A 19,881-nucleotide genomic window follows, 5' to 3' on the forward strand; every position below is an offset into this window, starting at 1 on the left:
TACTTCTTCTTTGCCTTGGATTCATTTCTTGTTACAAATATGTGAATCGTCTAGACACCTTTAGATCACAAGAATGGGGTCTTCTTGAAGTGCATACAGTTCGAGCAGAGAGATTGTCAGCTACCAGAAATTGTGCCTTTTCAGTTGTGGCCCCTGCCATGTGGAATTCCACACCTGCAACTTTGAGGCTTGTGGAGTGTTTCAGAAACATTTATTTTAGTATAATTTTCTCTTTATTGAATTTTCCAATGTAGTCACATTTACATTTATAAGATAAAAGGAAATGACATGCATCACTATATCAAGACATAACAATCTACTAAAATAAACTTAGATCTGGCATTCAAAACCCATAATCAGGCAAGAAATAAGAATATAATGGGCCGGATTTTCAAAGGATTTACGCGCATAGGGGGGATTACACGTGCCAGGCCTATTTTATAAAGGCCAGGCGACACGCATAAAGCCCCGGGATGCGTCTAAGTCCCGGGGCTTTACTAAAGGGACGGTCCGGGGGCGTGGCGTGGTGGGATGTTGCAGGGCGTGGCAATCCGGGGGTGTGGTGGGGGGGGGGGGCCAGAGGCCTCTGGCACAGCGCCCATTTGCCACTGTGTTGGAGGATTGGGTGCCGGCAGGCGCAAAAGGTATAATAAAAATTTGTGGGGAGGGTTAGAGTAGGGCTAGGGGGGAAAAGGTTAAGGGAAGGGGTGGGAAGGTTAGTTTAGGGGGAAGGGAATGGGGGAAGCCCGTGGGCGTCGGCACGCACAAGGTTCACCCCCTTGTGCACGCTGACCCCCGATTTTATAACATACGTACATTCCCAACGCCGATTTTATAACATACGTACATTCCCAATGCCCGCTCTCCCGGCGCGCGCACCGGCCCTTGGCCGGTGCGAGCGATTCAGTATTTAAATGAGGTGACGCGGGAAAAACGGGGAAAAGGAGGCGCTAGGGACACTAGCGCGTCCCTAGCGCCTCCTTTTTGTCAGGAGCGGCGGCTGTCAGTGGGTTTGACAGCCGACGCTCAATTTTGCCGGCGTCGGTTCTCGAGCCCGCTGACAGCCACGGGCTCGGAAACCGGACGCCGGCAAAACTGAGCGTCCGGTTTTCAGCCCGACAGCCGGGGGCCGAATTCAAATTTTTTTTTTTTTTTTTTTTTTTTTTTACTTTTTTTTTACTTTTGGGGACCTCCGACTTAATATCGCCATGATATTAAGTCGGAGGGTGCACAGAAAAGCAGTTATTACTGCTTTTCTGTGCACTTTCCTGGCGCCGGAAGAAATTAGCGCCGACCTTTGAGTCGGTGCTAATTTCTTAGAGTAAAATGTGCGGCTTGGCTGCACATTTTACTTACTGGATCCCGCGCGCATACCTAATAGGGCCATCAACATGCATTTGCATGTTGAGGGCGCTATTAGGTGCCGCGGGTGGGCCGCGTGTTTTCCTCCCCTTACTGAATAAGGGGTAAGGGAAAACACGCGTCCAGAGCAGGCTGACAGTGCGCTCCGACGGAGCACACTTTACTGGATCGACCTGTTAGTGATCTATTATTATTGACTACAGAAGACAATGATGCATTCATTAAAGATACATTAGAATCCAACTTGGATATCATCCTCCAAAGATCAATAAGAGTAACATTATTCGGTACTAAAGCATGTTGTTCTACAGATGTAACCATTTTACCAGACATATTTGATTGACTAGATATAGAATTACCAACCTGCAAGGAATCGTTATGCTTTGGTAAGCATATACTACTTGCAGGTATTATATCAGTTACTTTATTCTCATCTACCAATGATGCTATCTGTGGTTGAGGAGGAGAAGACAGACCCCCGCCAGGACTCAGGGAAGCTGAGTCCTGGCGGGGGTCTGTCTTTGAGGACCTCAAGGTCCTCAAAAGGCGAATCAATCACTTTAATCATGTGATTGTCCAGTCTACTGGACCCCGTATACTACCTGGGACAGGAGAAGATGTTATAAGTTTTGCCATTTTTTTCTTTCCCATCGGGAGGATTGCAAAAGATCTCAGTCCACCGGTCTCACCCGGACTAAGTTGGACAGAGCTGCATGCCCCTTTGGCGCGTGCGGCTTAGGAGGCGGTGGTGTGCCGCACTGCCGTATGTTTTAAAGGCATCATCGGCTCCCGCTGACATTGTCAGCCACGCCTCCGGGTGCTAATCACCAGCTACAGTTGGGTCGGGCATCAGGGCAAATCTTACAGTTCACACCACTTCCTCCGGTCAAAACCGGAAGCAGGAAGACAAAGGGTCCAACACCTCTCACCTGCAGTCTCTCCACCTGTTCAGAAACATTTAAAACAGCATTAAGAGCTTTTCTGATGAACCAAGCATTTATCAAAATTATTCCCTAATTTGAAGATCTATTTTGCTAGTTGGACCCTGGGTTCTTAAATTACCTTTTATTTTGTCTGTGTAGTTATTTTGTGTTTTATTTATGATGATTTTAATTTATGTTTATCTTGTAACTCGCTCAGGGCGTGTGCGTGAAGCAATAAAGAAATTTTAACAAACAAACAAACAAGATGGGAACTTTGAAACAGCCACGCGGGTGCAGATGTGCACCATAGTTCCCTCTAAGCTGAGCATGTGAGCGATTGCTCATACATTTCGGAGCATTGCTCAAAGGTTTTACATGGCCGCTCACATACATTTTTCTTTCTGCTGTTTACAAAAATGCAACGCCAATACCGGCGCTCAACATTTATTGATTTAAAAAAATAGTTATTCACGTGCAAAAAAATTTGCACACACACCTAGTCACTGCTTGGAGGGAGCAGTGCTGGCTTGTGCCAAAGGATGCAGCATGGTATAAACAGGCTGTAGGTGCATTCATGTGCACACAGTTTTATTTGTGCACACAAATGTAACCTCTACCAGGTAAGTGGAGAGATTTTAGTAGACATGCGCGTCGATGCAATTACCAGCTTCCCCAGTTCATTCCCAGTTCTCCCAGGTAACGGATAGGACTTACTAACCCTCCTAGTTAATTAGCCTTTCTTTTACCCTGTTAGCCCATATCCTTAAACCCCCACTGACTAGCCTCGTTTTTTGTGTTTTAGGACTTACACTCCATCCATAGCAGAAGTAAAGTTACATGGTAGGGGACCCCAGCAGATGCTTGTGTGCGGGTAAATACTTACGTGCAGATTTCATTGAGAACTCTAGGAATGCCCGTACTAAGCCCACACCCCTCCCCTTTTTGCAAAACCTTTTTTTGTGTACGTACCAGGAGATAAGCGCGGATGCATTTTAAAATCCGTGCGGCACACGTTGGACCGACTTCTGCGCATATCTCCTGGCTTTGGCGTGCGCTGGGTTTTGTTGTTTTTTTTTTAACTTCACCTTTAAGATTCTACGGTGGAACTCTGCAAGGCTGAACACAGTTACAGAATGAGCGCTACTGGGGGAAGAAGGGGCTATTTAAATGGAAATATATTTTTATAAATTAAGCATTTCTACTGCATTCAGTCATTATTCCCAGATTTTTGAAGAATCGAAGACACAACTGGGTCATCATCAGGGGCAGTTTTAAGCCTCTATGAGAACCTGGGCAAACCTCACTAGGATAGGCCCCTCCCCACTCCTCACCACATAAAATGTTTGTGCAATTTACGAATCATGGACTTAGCTGATTCTTGTTAAGACCCAAAGAAGATAATAAGGTAGGTTAGTTAGCTATCTTATTTTTACCTTTTTTTTTTTTAACTATATTATTCTTTCTTTAATTTTTGGGGGGGATGAAGCTGGTGGACCCCCTATGGCTAGTACCCCATTTCCCTTATGGATAAAATGGCCCTGGTCATCGAAAGTAAGCTTTGGGTACTACATGTGCTTTATTCATTGCAATGCACTGAGAGCCTTCTCTCAAGGCTTAGACAGAAATGTGGTGGGTGGGAATAACATGTCTTCCCTGATACAATGAAGTTTTTCTAGCAAGCAAATGTTCTCTATAAGAGGGTCTCACTATACATGTATTTGAACTAAATACAATGAAAGTCTTTGGGGTTTTTTTGGGAAAGGGTACTGTCAACAGGATTAGAAAGCTTGGTACGGACTGCTGTGGCAAATGCAGGAACATGCTGAACAGTAGGCTGGGCACATAGAGGTAGATTTTAAAAGGGTTGCGAGTGCAGAAACAGCCACATTTGTGTGTAAGTGGGCATGGTGGAAGCTATGTGAATTTTAAAAAATAGGTGGAAAAGGGCATGGTTTTCAGAGGCAGGGTCAGCACTGATGCATGTAACTCCTAATTTTCCTCAGCCAGTGTGGTGGGAGAGAGGGAGACTTATAAGGCTCAGTCTAATACTCTATGTATGGACCATTGTAAGGGGGCACTATGATTCGGGGTGAGTTTTTGGGAGATGGGTTGGTGTTGGGGGGCTGTTACAGACACATTGATGTATTCATTGTAAAATTGACATCAGTAAAGAATTTTAGACCTTACAAGTGATGAAAAATCTAAGAAGAGGAGTTGATTTGGACACTGCAGTGTCTGCTAGCTACATTGTATAAATCAACTCCTTTTCATCACTTGTAAGGTCTAAAATTCTTTACTGATGTCAATTTTATAATGAATACCTCCCAATGTGTCTGTAACATCTCCCTAACCCACCTCCCGAAAACTCACCTCGAATCAAAGTACCCCCTTACAATGGTCCATATCAGGCCGAGCCTTATAAGGAGGCACTTTCTCTCTCTCTCTCTCTCTCTCTCTCAAGAATCGCATGTAAATCTGCAGACATGCACACATGATAAGTATTTTATAACCTATGGGATAGATTTTTAAACTTACGCACGCGTGCACATGGATACGGCTATTTTATAACACGCGCGCGTCGGCTCACATGTGTTATAAAATACGAGGGGCGCACACACATGCGCAGTGGATTTTAACATCTGTGTGCGCATGTGCACGTAGCCCGGGACTCGCACATGCATGGGGGGGGGGGGTAAATTTTTAATTTACGCGCAGCGACATGACGGTCCCTTTTCCCAGTTCGCTCCAATTAAGGAGCGGACTGGGAGGGAACTTCCCCACCCCTTACCTAATGTTACGGTCCCGGGCCATGCCCCGGGACCTGCACTTACCATGCGGCCGGTCCGGCCACAGGAACGCCTTCTCTCCGGCCTCCAGGGCCGAAGATGCGGCCCTCCGCAGCGTTCTCCCTGCAAGGGGGACGCCGACACTGACCCGCAGCTGGCCCCGCCCCCCTAGGCTAGGGCCTTCTCTTAAAGGGGCCAGCGCGGGAAAACCCGGGAACACCCCCTCATGACGTCAGACACTGCCAGGCCATTTAAACCCGGCAGCTGCAGTAACACCTCGCCTTGCAACGAGGTTCCTCAGTTTTTCTGAGTCTCTAGTTGCTGCTGTAGTCCCTGGATTGCTTCTTCTGTCTTCTGGATTCCGACCCAGCTTGTATCCTGACTTGTCTTCAGCTTCCGCCCTTTGGTTTTGCTATTGACGTCTGACTTCTGGCTTCCGACTTGGCTCCATCCCACGACTTTGTCTCCAGCTTCCGTTCCTGGCTTGGTATTGTCTTCTGACCTCTGGCTCCTGACCCGGCTCCATCCCACGACTCCGTCTTCTGCTTTCGTCCCTGGCTTTGGTTTGGATCTCTGACTTCTGGCTTCTGACTCGGCTTCGCCCTTGGACTCCGACTTCGGCTTCTTCAGCTCCTCAGGTATCCGGTACTTGCTGGCCCAGAGGATTCTCCTAAGTCCCAGCGGCTCAGGCTCTCACGGGCTCCTCCTGGGGGAGCCATGGGCTTCCGTGGCTGAAGACTCTTCAGCTACCTGGGCCCAGCCGTCCTTCGTCCATCTCTTCGGCCGCAGCCCGGATCCTTGGTCGCATAGGATCCCACCTAAGTCCAAGAAGTCCGGGTCCCTACGGGCTCCTCCTGGGGGGGACCTCGGACGTCCAGTGGTGAAGCCTCATCTGAGTCTCTTCCGTACCGCCTCCCGGCTGTGACGCTCGCTGTGGTCCTCCACAGCATACCATCCACTGTCTCAGTCGACCCAAGGGTCCACGACCGTAACACCTAACCTCCCTTACCCTTCCCCTCTCCTCCCCACCCTCTAAACCCTTTTTCCTACCTTTTTTGATTTTATTTTGTTGCTTACTGCTCCTTTGCAGCAGTAGCAAAATGCGCGTGCCGGCGATCCCTTCCCTGATACAGCGGCAAATGGCCGCTGTACCAGCCACCTCCAGCCCCGCCCCTCCCCAACCCACGGACTGCCCCTTTCATTTGGCCTGGCACTTCTGCGTGTAACAGGAGTTACACGCATGGCCGGGCACCTTTGAAGATGCGCACGGCGTGCACAAGGCCCGGCCACGAGTATAACCCCCGTTTTCCACGTGTGCAGCATTTTAAAAATCTACCAGTATGTGTGGTCATTTATAAAATAGCATGCATATCTTTGCATGCGGCGAGATACGTGCGCGTGCAGCCCTGTTAACATCTCCCCATTAGTGGGTGACTTTCTAAAAGCCTGCATTTATTTTTGGGCTGTTATATGCACATATTACACCAGTTTTCAAACTTGAATTTATGAGCATGAAAATCCAAATCCTGCCCAGACTCCACCCCTTCCTCCCTCTCAGCATGTCTTTCCACGCTACGTGTAAAATTAGGAGCGCACAGGATTTTGCATGCATGTTAGACGGGCAGTTCTCAAAAGGGCCCTTTCTGCAGGTAAAGCCCAGTGCTACCTGCAGAAGTCCCTTTGAAAATTACTCTCGTAGAAGCTTTTTTCTTTTAGAGTCACAATCTTAGTTTTCAAAATCAGGTAGGAGCCTCGTAAATCCCACACTGTCCACATCCCATTGCGTGGTTTGAGGATAGCTTTCAAACAAATGCACACGGTGGCATAAACATGCGTATGTGGCCGCATGTAGTTTTACCATAGTATTTTAGAACCTGCATGTATCACATAGGCATGTATTATAAAATATGCATATCTTTACTCCACAACAAATGCACATATGATTGCCTTTGTGTGAATGCATGTATTATGGTTAATGGTGTTTGGGTGGATCCTTGGACACTGTGGCAGCTGACCACGCCCATGGGGGGCAGTCCCATGAGGGACCACGGTGTCAGGATAGACTTTGGACAGAAACACAGATTTCAATCTTTTATTAGACAGTTTAAGTGACCACCAGAGGTGGCAGTAGTGAGTAGTGGTTGTAGAGCCCGGCTGGGCGCGTCTCACACAGAACCCTGGAACAGCGGATCCTCTGCAAGGCAGTGCTTAGTGGAAAGAGACAGAGTTATGAGCACACAATAAGATTAACATTCAGAGTCCCAATGTAGAATTAGGAGAAGCTCCAAGAAAGGGAGAGCAGGCCCTCGAGGATCGAGTACCTGATCCCTTAGAGCAGAGAGACTCGATAGCATTGTACTCACTTAGCAGTAACAGAGATTCCACTAGATGAGAGGTCTGGCACCGGAGCAGAGAGCAGGCCCTCGAGGAGTGAGTACCTGATTCCAGTGAAGCAGTACTGTGAAGAGAGATGGTATCTGTAGTCACTGATGGTAATTGTAAATTAGTTCTTCCAAGTAGAAGGGTAGAGGTTGCAGGCAGCGACACAGGGAACATGGGCCCTCGAGGAGCGAGTACCGGTTTCCTGATAGCACCTGAAAGAAGCAGAGAGGCCCCCAAGGAGCGGGTACCCCGTTAGAGACCCTGAAGGGTAGTAAGAGTTCCAGATAGCGCTGGAATGGCAGAGTAGCTTAGGAACGGAGAGTGAATCCCATCCGTAAGAATCCTGTTGCTAACTCAACGAGCTAGCAAATAATGTAGGCAGATATACCCGGAAGACGTGACTTCAGAATAGGGGGACGCTCCTGAGGTTCGCGCCAACGTAGAGTTAAAGATGATGGCGGCGTGCGCAATCGCGGCCCTAGAGGTACCTTGAAGGAGAATGGCGGGAGGCAGCACTAAAGCCGGTCCGGGGACGCCAGAGAGAACATCAAGCAGACGCCGTGGCGGCCATCAGTCCAAGGTGAGCGGGAGGAGCAGAGAGTAGAGAGAGAGGTAGGCGGGGCGAAGCCCGACGGACGCAACAGCATGCAATGCACTGAAAGCGAGTATTTCAATGCATGGAATGCATGGACTTTTCCTAACGATTTAAAAAACATATGCACGTATATTTTATGAGCAAAAATAAAGTGGGCCTTACCCGCATGCATCAAGATTTACACGCATAAATTGGTATATTTTAAAAACATGCATGCATCAGTGAAATTACTAATTTTAGCCATTACTCCACCAGCTCACCTAGGGCTTCTCTAGGACATCAGGACCTTCCTGGTTCTTCAGCCTGAACTCCCCTCCAGTTCACTCAGGCCTCCCACCCAACCTCAGGAACACAATAAATGCAATCAATATCATTTACGCAAGATAATTAGCAGGTGTAAAATTATGTAAATTGGCAAATCCAGATGTGCAAGTTCTTTTAAAATAGCAACTTGCATGCGTAAATGTTGGCCTCACCCCGGAAAGCCCGTAGACCTCCCCCTTTTTATGCACCAAAGCAAAAATGCGCGCGCATGTTTAAGGTTTAGAAAATAGCATGTACTACCCAAGTAGATGCTACTTAGGCGTGTATATGCCCATTTTTACAGGCAAACATCTTTAAAAATGTACCCCTTGATATTTGGAGCCGCTTGCACTGTGTGAGAAAACCAATTATGAACCCTTTCAACCTAGGTCAACTTGCACTCGTTTCCAAGCCCCCATTATTTATGGCGGTTGCCTTGAAGTTTTCCAGTGAATTCCTTAGAGCTCCTAAAACATGCTGCGCGCGCATGTTATAAAATCAGGCGTAGATTTGTGCGCGCCGGGTTGCGCGCACAAATCTACGCCCACGCATAGGTTCGAAAATCTGGCCCTTAGGGCATAAGCAGCGACTATGCCTGTTTGCCACATACATTGTTTTTCTTTGCCAGGAATGCGCTCTTTTCTATCTTTTCTTGACAGCTCCACTGAAACTGGCAAAGCAGCCAATTAGGGTCAAACGGAATGACTTCAATGTCATGTGCCCCTTTCTACCGGGTGCTGAACTGAAATCACAAACCCGATACCAATGATCACCAAACTGCTTCCAGGCCTTTGAGCGTCCTTTTAAATTACTGAGTGATATCAAACTTGCATACACATTGGTCTGCAATTACACGCCACTTCTGTGCAATTTTAAGCACCCCATTCACAAAGCTCACACGTCTCGTCACACAAAGACAGCTTTCAAAGCCTTTTATGTGGCTAAATATCGATTTACACCAAAGGATAAAAGTGCACACGCAAACAGCAGGCATAAACATCCAGGGTCACTTTGTACCCACGGCAAGTTTTAAACTGAAAGTAGGCACATCCTCTCTCTTTGAAACCTGGCCCAAAGTCTGCAGCTAAAATGTATCCATGGACTTTCTCACAATGTGGACAGCTTGAAAATTGCCCCCCAAAATGTATTTGCTTAGATGCAGCTGAGACGGTTGGATCCACATTTGGCTTGCATTTTACATTTCCCTTCACCCTTTGACAGGACCTCAGCAAAGCTTCTGGTCATTCTAGGAGGCTTCAAAAATTGCCACTCCTCTGCCCATCCCCTTTCTCTGCTGTGCCACCACTGTGCTCTCTCCCTCTGCCAGGCCTCCATATCTCTCCGCCCACACTCCACAAGCAGGACTCCACTGCTCAGCCTCCTCCCTCTGCACTGGCAGGCCTCTCTTCTCCCACCACCGATCCTCTACTGCCTGCCCTCCCTCCTTCCCTTCTCAGTCTATTCTCCTTCCACACCTCCCCCTTTCACACCTCCTAAACTCCTCTGCTGTGCTGGGCAGTCCTTCCTCCCCATCGGGTTCAGTGTGTGCATGACGGCAGGGATGAAGAGTCACTATGCATGCACACAGTCCCTGTGAATGCCATGAACCTGCTTTCTCCCCTTCATTTGGAAAGACATCCAGAAAATGGGGGGGGGGGGGGTGCGAGAGGGAGAGGAGGCAGGTTCATGGTGCCATGGAACTGCAGGAACTGTGAGCATAGTGATCCTCATAATAAAGGGTAGCATTAAAATAAGATTAGAAACTGTTTACTACCAAAATGTGTTAAAAGTCTCATTTTATTTAGTTAGTTAACAATTTAGATTCAGGCTATTACCGGATTCCCATTATAAGCGAATCACAATCATGCATAAATATTAAAATGACACATAATCCAACATATAAACAAACATCTGCTTCAACACATATACAGTCAGGATAAGATAATTTAAAAATCATAAAAGTGAATCAAAAGCTTCTCGAAACACGTGAGCTTTTAGGCACCACAGGAGACTGTTCCATAAAATAAGAGTCCATAGGAGAAAAAGCATGATTACAAGTTTCTTTTAATTTCATGCCCTGCATACTCAGAGGACAGACAACAGTTGAGCTACAGATGAGTGCAAAGACGAGTAGGGCGAATACCAGTCATATAATTTTTCTGAATGATAATAGGACCATCATTATGTAATGCAAAATAAACCAATGTCACAATTATAAAACAAATTGTTTGCTTTAGCGGAAGCCAATGTGAAGAGTTGTTGCGTCCCTCGGTCTCAGACGGCTTCGCCTCGTATGTCTCACCTTGTTCTCGGCTCCTCCCGCTTACATTGGGAAAATGGCTACCGCCACGTCTACAAGCCACCCTCTCCGGCGTCCCCGGAATGGCTATGGCGTTGCATCCCGCCATGTTCCTCCCAAGTGCCTACTAGGGTGCACACGCGCACACTACCCACATCTTTATTCTAGCTATGGCATGAACTTCGGGGGCGTCCCCCTCGAGTGACGTCACAACATCTAGGTATTTAGCTTGCCCTTATTTGCTAGCTAATCGAGTTAGCAAGGACTGGATTTCGGATTGGACTCCTCCAGTCTACGCTGCTCTGCCACTTCCGTGCAGCCGCTGGATGCTCTCTCTCTGCCCTTCCTGGGTACCCGCTCCTCGGGGGCCCTTCCTCTTCTTTCAGGTGCCTTACTGGGATCAGGTACTCGCTCCTTGAGGGTCTGCTCTCCCTGCCTCGGTGCCTGGAGCCATCTACTTCTGCCTGGTGGAAACCTTCTACATCACAGCTACCATCTAGCGAGTAATCTAATTCTCAGTCTATCTCATCTACACCTTTGCCGTGCTGGGAACCCTACACCGGAACCCTCCCTATACCAACTTGGTGAGAAGGCTCCCTCTGCCGAGGGTCCCTGGACTGCTACTTCAGAACCTGCTCACTACTGCCACCTCTGGTGTCTTACATCTGCTGTATAATAAAAGACAATTCAGTGTTTGTGCGTCCTGAGTCAAGCCCAGTACTGTGGCTCCCCACGGGGCTCCTCCCCGTGGGCATGGTCATCTGCCACAGTACCCAGGAATCCACTCAAACACTTCAAAACCATAACAAGAGTATAATACCGGAGAGATACCATCTCTCAAACAACCTCCTGAAACCAAGCTAGCTGCTGCATTCATCAATAACTGTAGTGCATGAAGCTGGCAATCATTTAGCCCAATATATAGGACATTTTAATAGTCTATAATAGAACAAAATATTGAATTGTTGTCATGAAATTATTCTTATCTAAAATAGATTTCATTTTCCGTAACTTTTGTAATTTAAAATGAGATGATGAAGCACTGCTGAGGAGTTACAGTACATAGCGCACTTTAATATTATTATTATTTTATTTGCCAAGTAGTGCCTCCAGTCAGGGAACTTAACAAACCAATTATATGCAGGCACAACGAGTCTTTTCGCCAGAGAATGGCAGTGGCAGGAGCAGGACATTTTGGGATCAGATAGCATGCAGTGATTTTTCTCCTTACTTTTCTCTTCTTTTTAGATAGCAGCTCGTATATTGGATTTTCTTTTAAAGTATTTTCTTGCCTCTGCTATCTTTAGAGACGTCCTTTTTCAGTTTTTCTTTTATTTTGCTTAGAAATTTCAATGTTATAACAAAAAACATCTGTGGGAAAATGACTTTTACACCAATTTTTCTCCTGTTTGTTATAACAAAGTCATTTTTCCACTGATTTACACTTTTTATTATATCATTGCAAATCCCATTGAGAAAAAAATGAAAATACCTATCTTTTACCATGACAGGAGTTGTGTTTCTTCAAGAGGGTGGGGACATGCAAGTATTTCCAAACATCATGGGTCCAATTCACCCCCAAAACTGGAAAAAACAAGATTAAGCGGTATGATATTACCCATCTTCAGCAAATAAAGTAGTTGGACCCTATTTTGAAAAAAATACAGCTGAGAGGGATGTGGCCCCTGGGCTTTAGTGCTATCAGCCATGCAGTGTGTCATCAGCCTTGCTTCAATCTGTTCTCCCATCACGCTCCCTTGCCAGGTGTGCTTCATCTACCATCCCTCCCCATCCCCAGATGGCATCATGCATGCCTGGTACAGGGGGCAGAGGAAGCAGAGAGGGCGTGCTGAAACAGTGATGTCAGCATAGAGAAAAGGCACGAGGCCAAGAATGTATGTCACACAAATATTTTTTCTTCTCATTTGAAAAAGTTTCTGACATGTCACTTCCATACCAGTGGTAAATTATAGAATATCATATTCCTTTACACAGATTACTCCTAAAATGCAGACATTATATTCCATCATTACAATTTGTATAAGATCATACTTGTCAAAATTATAATTATACAATTAAAAAGCTAAAAATACAATTGCATCCTGTCTGGCTGGTTAACCCACATTATAGTTGCACAGACATGCATGGACTAGGACGTAAAGAGGGTAATTTGCAAACAGCCTGGATGGCAGTGAAGTCTGTGTGCACATGGTAAACGCAGACTTTCCTGAGTCTTTTCAAGGCAAATTTATGTGTATACGATTGCTTTGAAAATAACTCTGGTAATTGTCCGACGACACGCACACATTGCAGTGCACAGAGTTACAGCCGCTCTTCGGATGGTATTCACCTCTGCGCCGTCATTCATGCCCAGTGCTTTCTAAAATCAAAAACTACATACGCAAATCCCAATTCCACCCCAAGAGAACGTCTCTCTGCACCTCCTGAAAAAGTCCAAGCAAAACCGGAGTACGTGCCTACTTTTACACGCGCCGAGCACTGGGCGATTATAGTAGAGCCATATACATGCGCCAAACCTTATTTCATGTCTGTAAAATAAATCACTTTGAAAATTCTCCTCCTAATGCCAGATTACATTAATGACAGGTATCTTCTACACATTTCTCCTGGCCTACATTTTTCACTTCTCATCTCCGGATTGTACGGACAGATCTTTATTTAATGCAACTACAGCCCACATTCTGACATGGGGGTGAGAGCCGAGGTCTCCAAGCTTTTCAAATGAAGGACCCCAAATGACATTTCAAACCACCGAGATGACTGGGAAAGGGGCTCCCCCTTACATCTGGTCCTTTCAATGGCTTGAAATGCTGTTGAAGGGTTCCCAGAACTATAGGTAATAGTCAGTGTCAATAATATTTCTAGGAAGTTGACTTTCCTGCCATACCCCCAGGAACCCTACCACCTGCCCCCCTCCCCAGTACCTGCCTCTAGGGGAGTGCGGGTTGGGTGAATGATAAGTGGTGTGTTTGGGTGTGGTGCACTCTTCTCCCACTTCCTCCCTCCATACATTGTTGCTCACTCTCCTCTCCTCCGCTTTCTCACCCTCTTGCCTTTTTCTCATCTTTTTCTCTCACTCACGCCCCCCTTCCCTTCCTCTCAGCTTCCTCGCTTCACCTTGGAGGTCCTCCGCTTCTTTCAGCAGGGCTTGGAAACCTCACTGGTACTGCAGCAGTGACTGAACGGGTCCTCTTCTTTTGCGGGTGTGGGTTAGGAACCTCACCAGTACCACAGCATTTCCTGCACCCATGTGGGTTACCAACACAGGAAATGCCATATGGGTTCAGACCCAAGGTCTATGTAGCCCATGTCTCCAACAGGGCCAATCCAGGTCACAGGTACCCAGCAGGATTCCAAAGAATAGAGCCAATCCTTCATGCTTAAAACAGGGATAAAAAGTGGCTTTCCCAAGCCTACATGGCTAATTATGGTTTATGGAATTTTCCTCCAGGAACTTGTCCAAACCCTTTTAGAATCCAGCTGGACAAAATGCTTTCATCACATCCTCTGGCAACAAATCCCATTGTTTAATTGTGTGCTCAAGTGAAAAATACTTTCTCTGATTTATTTTCGATATGCTGCTTATCAACTTCTTGGAGTGAATTCTAGCCCTAGTATTGTCTGAAAGGGTAAATAACAGTTCCCTATTCATGATTATGGAGACCTCTATCATATCTCCTTCCGGCATCTCTTTTCCAGGCTGAAGAGTCCTAACTATTTAGCCTCATTTCAGAGGAGCTCTTCCATCTCTTTTATCATTTTGGTTGTCCTTCTCTGTACCTTTTCTAGCTCCGCTATATCTTTTTTGAGATGGGGTGACCAGAACTGCACACAATATTCAAGGTGCAGTCACATCGTGGATCGATACAGTGTTATTATGATATCCTCTCTTTTATTTTCCATTCTCTTCCTAATAATAGCTAACATTCTGTTTGCTTTTTTGACCACTGCCATGCAGGCACTGGGCCAAGGATTTCAAAGTATTGTCCACAATGATTCTAAGATCCTTTACCTGGGTGGTAATGTTTAAAATGTTACCCAACATTGCGTACCTATAGTTTGGATTATTCTTCCGTGTAGGTATCACTCTGTATTTGTCCACATCAAATTTCATCTGCCATTTAGACACCCAGTCCCCCAGCCTTGCAAGGTCCTCTTGCAGTTCCTCACAATCGGCTAGCGATCTGCCAATTCTGAAAAATTAGGTGCCATAACAAAGTTTTGTTCCCTTTTTATGCCAATGGAGGATTGGGAACCTTGCTGGCACTGCAGCATTCACCATGTTGCCATCCCCGTTGCACATGGGCTTCCAAAAAAAAAAAAAAAGTTAAATTTGATCTCAACCTATCTGTTGTGTTTGTGGCATTGTGGACCCTTGGTCGCAATGGAGATGACTCCACCCACGGGGAGGAGCCCCGTGGGGAACCACTGCAATAGGCTGACACAGATAGCAGACGCAGTATGGATTGAGCCTTTATTGTACTGCTGTAGTTAGATGGTGAAAGCAGGAAGGTAAGGCACTGATCCACGAGGTGCCAGTACATTCAACAGGCTCAGAAGTATAGTCTCACCCAGATGTTCACAATAGGCGGGAGCCCGCAGTGCGGGTAATGCCGCTGCTGGTGGGTGGAGTTGGAGCGCCGGATCGTAGAGTTACTCACGGAATGAAGGCGTCTTCCTGGTGGTAGAATGGTGTGACCAAAGGCCCGTGGTGCAGGATATAAAGATGGATAGGCCCTCGAGGAGCGAGTACCCAAGGTCCAATATCCTGAAGTGTAGAATAAGAGAAGAACCCCCAAGGAGCGGTTGTCTTAGTTAGTGAGGAACCCCGAAAGGAAGTTGGAAGCGAGAGATCCCCGAGGAGCGGGTATCTAGAGCTTCTTACTGGAGCGAGGCCCTTGGAGTGAAAGTGGCGTCCAAGCGTGCAGCTTAGAGCAGTCAGAGTAGCAAAGTGAAGTCTTTGCTACCTCAAGGTGGGAGCAGAGGCGGAGGCTAGATATACCCGGAGGTACTGACGTCATGCGGTGGGGCCGCCCCTGAGGTTCCCACCATGACGTGTAATTGAGCGTAGGAGATGTGCGCACTCAAGCCCTAGGAGGCCACGGGAGTGAGCATGGTGGATGGGGATGCCCACGGTTTGGAAACGCTGAGACCCTCGGCACTCGGCACCGGAGGCAGCCATCTTTTCCAAAGAGAATGAAAGGGGAGAAAAAGAGGTAAGGCAGAGCGGTCGCAGCCGTCTGCGACCGACGGACGCAACACTATCTGGCCATGTGCAGGGAAAGTTTGGTGGCCTGGAAAAACATGCTCCATGGCAGTGGTTTGGGTTCCCCCTGGGTTAGAGAGGTAGGGAGTACCTACCATTTTGGTAAAGAATATATAAGAATATAAGAAGTGCTGTACTAGTTCAGACCAAAGGTCCGTGGAGCTCAGCATTCTGGCTCTGATAGTGGCCAGTCTGGGTTACTTGAAAAAGTATCTGGAAGACCCTATTTGGAAAGTTCATTCCTGTTACTTACTCCCAGCAGTAAGAGATGGAGATACACTAAGCCTGTCTGTCACCCAGAAACATTATCCAAAGCTTTATCAAACTCAGCTGCACTACAATCCTTGACTGCATTCTCTGGAAACAAATCCCATAGGATTTAAAATGAAACAATTCTTGAAGGTCTGTATTATTTTGGATGATACTGTTATTGAAAATTATGCATATGGAAACATGGTTAAGAGAGAATGATTTATAAGTTTGAAAGATAGCTTAACAAACATAACAATAAGCATTGGAAGTAAATGGATATCCAAAAAATGCCACTTTACTCTTGTATATTTGTGTGTTGCAGTGTAACAAATTTTATAATACTTGAGATAAAGGAAAACAAGGAAGATCTGCTATTCAACCCCGTCATGCCTAAAAAGCATTCTAGGTGAACTTAATGCTAATGTAAGTAGTACAGATGTATGAAAATATTTTAGCAGGCACATCTAAATCTAGGCTTTATGCCTATGCTGAAATTGTCAGGAAAAAAATTGCTTCTGCAAGCATTTTTGCCATCAAATTTGAAGGGAATTTTTTTGAACATAGCAAGTGAAAATAGCAAAGTTTGCCCTGCTTACTGTACTTGCAAAATCTTTAAAAAGGTATGCTTACAGATGAACTGGAAAATATCACCATTTCTAGGCACTTCATGCAGAGGTTCTCTCATCGGTTTTCTATTAAAGCCTATGATGAGATTCATACGTGAGGAAAGCCAACAGAATATTCTCAAAACAATTTGCAGAATGGGCAATCTGAGCTTTTGGAAAATCTTCACTGAGCAGTTTCAAGAGAACTTCATTTTTTTCAGCTGAAAGCAGCATGAAGCTTAAAAGAGAAACAACCATTTCCTTCTGTAAAATCAGCATAAAATGTTACAGAAAAATTAGTTTCCCTGATTTTTGACAGTAGTATTGTGTAATGTTAAAGGAGAATTGAAGTTTCGTTAGGCCACAAGGAAATGCTTAGGTCGCAATCCCCTTTTTCTTCTATGTGGCAGGACCCCAAGCTAAGCCTTGTGTCACTAAACACTGCCTTTGTAGAAATTCTGGGGTGGGCGAGAGAAGTCTCCTAACCTGTCCACCTGGGGTTTTGGTGATGGTGTCAGAGGTTGACCAGAAAATTTGATATGTTCCTGTGGGAGAGAGCCACAATATTCTGAAGTAGATAATAAGGAAAGTTCTGAATTCCAGGCTTTCCACCTTATATTGTTTGGCATGGCACGTAACCTTTATGTTATATATTAACTAATGAGGTAATTATTTACAATGTGTATGTGGTAGCCCCTGCACCCCTGCCCTGGCGGTTGATGCTAGAAGACAGCGGAACCACGAGGTCCTGTAGCTCCTCTTTGCTTATTTCCTCACAATCACTGCTCACAGGCCCCCCCCCCACCCCCCCACCCCCCCCAGGAGTTGGGTCATTACCCATAAGTACTCCTCCCGGGCCCAATGTGGTGGGGACGACTGGGGCTATATAACCCTGGGGAGTGTCAATTCTTTGTCAATAGCAAGGGATGTGAGTGCCAACAAAATACTTTTGATGCTTAATTTGGGCATCCAAAACAAAACATCGCAGCAAATCTCCAGTGGCAAATAATGGCACTTTGCACATCGGCATTTGGCACAAACAGCTTGTAAGCACATTTCTTCCAATTTTCTCTCTGTGCAAGTGTCTCTCTATAAATGGGCCAGAGAGGGCTTGGGAAAGCAAGGCTTCCCGGGTATATGGGGGCATCCTATTTGGATGGAAAAAAAAATCTCTTACAAAAATACTGGTTAGAAAAAAAATACAAGGTGTCTGTCTCTGCACAAACTCTGACTTGTACCTCTTCTCCCCAGAATGAAGACTTCAGATGGGAGCCTCCAAGTGTAACAAAAAACTCATACTTCTCTCTCTCTCTCTCTCCAGATGACACACGGGATCTTTCGGATGGAAGGCCCAGGCAGCAGGGAACAAAGAAGCTTTTCTGATCTTTCACCACTTCAGGGTAGGAAAGGTGGCCGGAAAAACTTCCTCCCAAAGCACAAGTCAAAAATCTTCACAAAAAGCAAAAATGGAAATTCTCCTGCAGCGAGTCACCCCCTGATCCATGCATGGCTGGTGAGATGGAGAGCAATTGAATCTCCTCCATTCCTGATCTTCCTAACAAAGAAGGACTCCCCCAAATCCTCCTACTCAGGCAATCAGACCAGGACTAGTACAGAAAAGCTTTCAACGTAAGTCCAAAAATTCCTGAAGCAACCCCTGGGATACCCTTACTGGACAGGTTCTGTTCCAGCAAGGCAATCGCTCCCTTCCTGTGAGGTGTAGTAGTGCAATCACATACGGGTCGATACAGTAAAATCACGGGAGAGCGGGCGAGCGCCCTCTCTCCCGACGCGCACACAGGCCACTCTCCTGTGTGCGCTATTCAGTATTTTAATTTATTTTAATTAGGGCCGGCGGTAAAAAGAGGCGCTAGGGACACTAGCGCGACCCTAGCGCCTCTTTTTTTGACAGAAGCGGTGGCTGTCAGCAGGTTTGACAGCCGGCGCTCAATTTTGCCGGCGTCGGTTCTCGAGCCCGCTGACAGCCATGGGTTCAGAAACCGGCCGCTGGCAAAATTGAGCATCCGGTTTTTGACCCGCCAGCCGCAGGCCCATTTTAACATTTTATTTTTTATTTTTTACTTTTTTAAACTTTCGGGACCTCCGACAATATCACCATGATATTAAATCGGAGGGTGCACAGAAAAGCAGTTTTTCCTGCTTTTCTGTGCACTTTCCCGGTGCCGGCAGAAACTAGCGCCTACCTTTGGATAGGCGCTAATTTCTGAAAGCAAAATATGCAGCTTGGCTGCACATTTTGCTTTCTGAATCGCGCGGGAATACCTAATAGGGCCATCAACATGCATTTGCATGTTGTGGGTGCTATTAGGTTCGGGGGGGTTGGACGCACGTTTTGGACGCGCTATTACCACTTACTGAATAAGGGATAAAGCTAGCGCGTCCAAAACGCGCGTCCAAATGCCTACTGAATCGGCCTGTTAGAAGAAAATCAACTCGGGAAATAAACAGCTCCTTTTCCTCTTACTGCCAACAAAAAATGCCACACCTTGCAAATATAACCCCCTCTCTAGTTTAGGGGCTAGGAGGGCAGGGGTACACGAGGGTCCTAGGGTCAATTTCTAAACTTGCTCTCACACCAATATATTCCAGGGCGCTTTTCCAATGCAAGGGACAACTAAATATTCCAAGGCCCAAGATGGCAGGGGTGACTCTTTAGCTGTTGCCCCTGCTGGGGGGTGGGGTGCATAACACATCTCTTTCACTTTAAAGGATGTGAGTGCCAACAAAATACAATGCAGGCTCAGAGTGAGTGTCCAAAATGAAACATTTACTATTAGAATTTATATGTAATAGAATGGCACTTTCAAATCAGATCTTGGCATGAAAAGGTAAATTTTACAGTTCTCCAATTTATCTATGCAAGTGTCTCTCAGTACTGGGCAGGGAAACTCTCACCTTCCAGAGTTGGGAAGAGCAAGAACCCCCAGCTGAGCAGTGTACCCTTAGTTTGGATGGAAACCCTATCCAAGAATACTGATGGCAAAAAGTTACAGTCTTTGCACAGTCTCCCCAAAGTGTCTCCCTCCCAGGGTGAAGATACCAGATGGGTGTCCTCAAAGCAGAATG

The sequence above is a fragment of the Rhinatrema bivittatum genome, chromosome 1 (assembly GCF_901001135.1).
Source record: "Rhinatrema bivittatum chromosome 1, aRhiBiv1.1, whole genome shotgun sequence".
Lineage (NCBI taxonomy): Eukaryota > Metazoa > Chordata > Amphibia > Gymnophiona > Rhinatrematidae > Rhinatrema > Rhinatrema bivittatum.